Consider the following 6,775-nt stretch of genomic DNA (forward strand, 5'->3'; position numbering starts at 1 on the left):
TTAAATTTGAGATTAGGATTTTGTTTTCCTGATATAATCAGTCTGGAGAAATAGGCACCTAAAAAGTTGATTGATGAGTCAGCTGTTAGAAGCATCTCTTGTAAAATTAGATGAACGAGTTTTGGAGGTATCATTTTTCTCTATTGACATTCAAAGGAGTCTAACATGTACTGGCTTTAGATAACCAACTTAATATGCAAAATTTATATGAGATGATTCAATTGTGTTAGGTTAGCCAATGTCTTGCCTTCAACTATTGATGATGATGATGATAATAATAATAATAATAATAATAATAATAATAATAATAATAATAATAATAATAATAAAGTTATCTCTGGCCCATCAAGAAAAGCAGTTTAGACCATGGACTAGATTTATTTTTTATTGCTTTTGAATTTGTGATATCATCAGGTTGAAAAGCAGAAAAGTTAATAACTCTGGAAGACTGCTGAATGTGGTTTGATTTGTTTTTGTTTTGTTTTCAGAAGCAAGGCTATTCAGATAATCCCAATGCATGACAAAAAAAAAAAAAATCATGATGATGTGCATCTCTTCTTATTCAACAGTGAAGAAGGGCACCAGATAAATCAGTGCTTGGTTCATCTAAGAATTGCTTGCAATAAGAACAGCACTGGCTTATAGAGAACTTCAGGAGAAAAGACTTCATTCAAAAATACGGGATATTACGTATACGGGGTATACGTATAATATACGGGGGTGAGATTCATCTTGATAAATTTACGTCTATATCACAGAGGTCTACATCTGAGCTTGCTGCTGAACTTACTGCTCTAAAGACAGATTTACAGTAAGTGGAAAAAGTGACTTGTCAGAATGTGATTCAGCTTGTTCTTATGAAGGTGACTACATCATATGTTTCTTTCCTCAGGAGACTGAACATCCTAGGCAGATATTCTCATGAGTTGTCTGATGTCTATATGTTACTTTTAGTCTCAGTAGTATTCAGTACTGAAATGAAATTGAGTTGTTCCACAGCCAGTAACTTCTGTCAACGCTGCATTAACTGTGATCAAAATTTCTAATATGTGTCATAGTCATGTTTACAGAGAATGGCTGAAGAAGAAAGCACAAATTACTGTTATTTTAGAGGTAAGTTCTTGAATCTAACCAAATGTAAATTTATGCTTTTCAAGCATTTATGGGAAGCATTATATTGTAAATTGTAAATTGGAACTCCAGAATCCATATCCTGTGCCTCTCCAATGTTGCTAATCAACTGCTTAATGCTAATACATAGTAAATAAAAGAAGCTATAAGTAAATATATAATATCTTCTATTTACAGTTTATACTGCAACCTATAGAAGGTAAAATTCTTTCTGGTCACATTTTCTGACCTCTGTTTGGAGGTATTTTTTCTATTTAGTGATGTACTTTGTGAAGTTTAATATTTGAAATAAAGTTTTCAGAGTTAATACACTGGACATATATTTTAATTTAGAATGTCCTGACATTTTTAAAATCACCTATTTTTCTGAAGACAGACATTTCCAAAATCTCTAATAAACATCCTTAACCACATTTTAAAATGAAATCAGCACTCCAGATGTAGCTGGGGATATTATACCAAGTATTCATTTGGATATAATGATTGCTCTGGCTTATAGTCATTGCTCTTTTCCATTAATTCTTTGATTGTATTAAATGAGACATTTGACTTTACATTTTCATTTTATGGGTCTTGGTTGTGAAGGCATGAGGCTCTCTTTCCTCAGTCTTTGCAATAATTAACTATCCAAAGAATCCATGTTGTTTACCAACAACAGGAAAAATGTGGTTTGAAACAATAAATGCAATACCTATATATATATATATAAATATTTTATATTACCTTGACATTAGATGACCTGTTCTTCAAAGATCATTTAGAATGAACAGCAAATACTCCTTAAATCAAAATCTCTTTTTTATATATATATGTGTGTGTGTGTGTTAATTTGTAGAATTTTAAAAGGTTAAAAATAAAGTTTGCTTGTGCTCATATTTTATTATATCATTATTTCATTCAAGTAATTTGTTGTAGTAACTGTTACTTGCATGAACGCACAAATGAACTATTTTTGACTGGGTTCCTCCTGTAAGTAATGACTTCAGCAGCTCCTCTTTTAATCTGGTTTGGATATTCAGAAATTATTCATTAGTTTAGTGATGTCTTTGAAGACTTAGCCTCTAAAAATTCTTTAATACAGAAGAGAGGTAGTGAAATCCATAAAAAGGGAAAAAAAAAAAAAAAAAAAAAAGGACAGAGGCACTTATTTTATTTCATGTGGAGGAAGGAAGAATATTCAAGAGCTAGTTAGTTTCTTGGATCCAAAAATCACTTCAGTTCTTCAGATTGCAAACACTTTTATACATATATATAAAGTGTTTTAAAACTGGTTATACAGGTGATTTATAACATCAACATTGCCTAAACATCGTGGAGCAGGCAGTGTGCTCAGGTAGCCAAGAAGGCCAAGGGCATCCTGGCTTATATCAGGAATAGTGTAACCAGCAGGACCAGGGAGGTAATTGCCCCCTTGTATTCTGCTCTGTGAGAGAGACCTTATTGCTCTCTCCAACTACCTGAAAGGAGGTTGTGAGGAGCTGGGGGTCAGCCTCTTCTCGCAGATTACTAGAGATAGGACTAGAGGTAATGGCCTCAGGTTGCACCAGGGGAGGTTTAGGTTAAAAATTACGAGACATTTTTCCTCAGAAAGAGTAGTCAGGCATTGGAATGGGTTTCCCAGGGAAGTGTTGGTGTCACCATCCCTGGGGGTGTTCAAGGAAAGGTTGGACGTGGTTCTTAGGGACACGGTTTAATGGGTGATATTGGTAGTAGAGTGATGGTTGGACCGGATGATCCTGAAGGTCTTTTCCAACCTTAATGATTCTATGATTCTGATTCAGTGCTACTGTGCTAGTAGTAGATACATCAACATAAAAGTGTGAGTCAGAACTTCATCGTTCCCCTACCCCACCAAAAAAAAATAAATGTTTAACGAAGCAAGGAATTCTATGTCTTACTAAAAGCTGAAATATTGAAATATAAATGAGTGTGTTTGTGTGTGTGTGGGGGGGGGGGTCACATAAACTGAAAGCATCTGTAGGTATTATTCATAAGTTAAGGCTTTATATTCTATAAAATCTTTATCTTGAAATTCTAATTGAGATGAAAATGTTCTTCTTCAAGGTTTTATTCTAACTACCCAATCAGTATATAATTTTTGTTCAAAACATGTAGAGTTAAGCAAACTTGTAGTCTCTAGTATCCAGTTATTTATAAAACTACTTGAAGACTAAAGATTAAACCTGCATTAGGGCTCCATGTGAGTCCTGAATTGCAGTGAACAGCTGGATTTTATTACATTTGAGTTTTCATTTCCCTGCTTCAAATATCAGGAATATTGCTTTTTCGTACTTTATAATGATAGTACACATTATAAAGTACTAGAGATAGTAAAGTACTAAAGATAGTACACAGCTCTGAAGTGTAAGATGAATAAAGACAGCAATCAAATTTTATGTTCCTCCATATGCTGGACACCCTGCATTCATGGACACCCTGGATGAAGCCTGGATGGCTTTTCTCACAGCACGCTGCACAGATTCTGTCTGTGGAGAGAAGCTCTCTCTTCTGGTCATTCAAGGTAGCATGTGTTTTTCGTACAAGAAAATGTCTCTGTTCCTAAAGGATACTCAGATGAGAACTTCATACTGTACTTTTAGGTAAAGGCAAGGTCACAAAGGCGCTGTAATCACTGCTACCAAGTGTGAGCTTCCTGCAAACTCCCCATTTACGCTGAGCTGGCTGAGCTTATCCTGTGGCTACGGGATCTGTGCAGCACCACACAGCACAAAGACCACACTATACATGCAGCACAGGGCAGCAATGCACAGGCCTGTGTCTATTCAGGTTAACTGTAACTACTCAGGTTACCTGTGGATCACTAATTCCTTGATGCACAGCTGTCTTTCTGTCAGGATCACTACATGCTCTTCCTCCTCTTGCGCAGAAGTGAGTCATCCTTATCACAGTATACAATTTCATACTTCTTACTAAGCAGTCACTGATAATGCTCCCTTGAAGGAAAAGTTTTCCTGCAGCTTTCTTCCTCAGCTGTGTTGGCTTTCCATTGTTCTTTGATCAGTTCACTTAACACCTCATCTCAGGTCTCTAGCTCATAAGCGTTCTTAATACTTTTCCATTTTTTCTCATTGATCTTTGACCTTCATCCAGAATTATTCTCTTATGGGGTCAATTTTTCACCTATCTTTTGCTCCATTTACATCTTTTGTTGGAAGTTTCTTAACTTGGCGACTTCCACTGTGATTAACAGGTTGTTTATGATCAAGCTACTCCTCTGATTTTGTAACTAAGGTAGTGCCTTATCTTATAGAGTTGATTGAATTTCATGTGCTGACATTATTGTCAGCCAGGCCCAACTCAAGCCAACTGCAACACAAACAGCTCCTAAATCAGAGCCAGAGAAACTAAGCTTGCATTTATGACTTTCCCTAAACAACAACTTTTATCCACTGATGGAAAAAAAAAAAAAAAAAAAAAAAAAAAAGGAAAGGAAGAGAAGAGAAGAGAAGAGAAGAGAAGAGAAGAGAAGAGAAGAGAAGAGAAGAGAAGAGAAGAGAAGAGAAGAGAAGAGAAGAGAAGAGAAGAGAAAGAAAAGAAAAGAAAAGAAAAGAAAAGAAAAGAAAAGAAAAGAAAAGAAAAGAAAAGAAAAGAAAAGAAAAGAAAAGAAAAGAAAAGAAAAGAAAAGAAAAGAAAAGAAAAGAAAAGAAAAGAAAAGAAAAGAAAAGAAAAGAAAAGAAAAAAAGAAAAAAAGGAAGACTGTGGAGTTCTTTGGACTGATTTGCTACAACTATTCCTGTGCTAGATAATAACGTGTGTTGATCTCTGAAGTCAGGAAGATTTGATTAATTTTTTTTTTTTTGACATGTGTTTTCTTCTATTAGTGCGAGAGAATTTCAGCACAAATATTTCATGACTGTGTTCTTTATTGCTTTAGTATTTGTAATTAACCATTTTTTTTTAAAAAAGCATTAAAGGAATAGAAATCATATCATGCAAATTAAGTACATATGCACGACTTGCAAATTAGAAAGAGCTACAAGAAAATGTGTTAACAGCTTATGACAAAATGGGTTTATCTTTAATATTGAATAAATTAGAGCATTTGTAGTAGAGCTGCTCAGAAAATAGGATCTTCAGTCTGTGTCATCTAAATCATATTTTCATGTAATCAAAATGAAAACAAAACCTGAATTTTCTTACAGAAAGATTTTTTAAATTAAAATCTTTGTTGATTATATCTTTACCACTATACTTTATTCCAATATTTATACCAGCATAAACATGAAAGATAGCACAAGTATCAATTTTCAGTATTTTACAAACTGTATTAAGTGCTAATATACTTTGGTCTGAAGATTTTTAAACAAAAGTAGAAAAATGAAATGGTGCTTTAGATAACAAGTCTCCATGCAAACATAGGGAAAGGAGTCACTGAAGTGCAGATGAAATGAAAAGACAGAAGGCTTCGTTTCCTGACAAAAGAAAAAAAAAAAAAGTCATTTATCATATTTAGAATGTACTGTGTGAGTATTTATGCCTGAACTTACCATTTCAGATGCAGGTAATGATCAGTGGGGAAAAAATAAAGCCAACAATAGGTGATATTATTCACACAACCTTTGGTATCCTTAGATATTTGTCTTAAGATTGACTAAAAGACAGACCCAGGTCATCCTCATCTATTTAAGATGCATCCTATACCCAATTCTATGACCTGCTGGAATTTTTTACTATGAAAAGTGCAGGGAAAATTGAATGTTTTATAGAATATTATTTCTGAGACCCATGTATTTTTTACAAAAATAATCTCAGTTTACTTTGGAGAACTTGATTACTTCATCCTGCTTTTCAAAGAAATATGAAATTCATATTTCTCAGGTGTCATCAGGCCTGCCCAGAAGTAAAAGTGCCAGCTATAGTATAGTAGAGTGTATGTATAGTAAGTAAGTGGAAAGTGGCAGTGTTATTGTAATCAAAATTCAGCAAGACATGGCTTTACTTGAAAGATGTTTGTCACTGAGACTGAGGACAGCTCTGAAGAACAATCACATTATTCAACAGCTGTGACAGTTACCACATCTGCTGTGACACATAAATGTCTTTTTTAATTGTTCTATAGTGAACTGGGGCTCTAAATCAGTGCTTGTAGATTCCATGTGAGAAGACAACAATGCTATCACGATACTGATATTTTCCATTAGGATACTGTTTGAAAGCATTATTTGTCTTGACATTAAGAATTTATTGATCTTGAAATTCTGAATTAAAAGTTGTTTGAATTTTCCTTCTGATTGTAATTTTTGTTGTAGAATGAAAGATCAGTGATGTCCCACTGTGACTGAAACACCTGTATATTTTATGGACTTCATAGGTTTTGGCAGAGTAAAATCTAGGTGGCTACTTCTTATTTAGTGCAGTGATTATATTTTTAAAATGTTTGAAAAACAAAAACAAAAACAACAACAACAACAACAACAAAGTATACTGCTATGCAGGAAGAGTTTGTTTTTCATATTAAAAACACTGGGAATAATCCAATCAAACCATGCAACACCTCTCTCTCCTATCATATTGATATAAATTTTGACTCAAAGGCATGAGAAGATTGATGTCATTATATTTTCATTTACAACTTACTATTGTTGGATGCCCACAGGCATGGACGCCCCAAATTAAAATTTAT

The sequence above is a fragment of the Anser cygnoides genome, chromosome 1 (assembly GCF_040182565.1).
Source record: "Anser cygnoides isolate HZ-2024a breed goose chromosome 1, Taihu_goose_T2T_genome, whole genome shotgun sequence".
NCBI classification, from domain to species: Eukaryota; Metazoa; Chordata; class Aves; order Anseriformes; family Anatidae; genus Anser; species Anser cygnoides.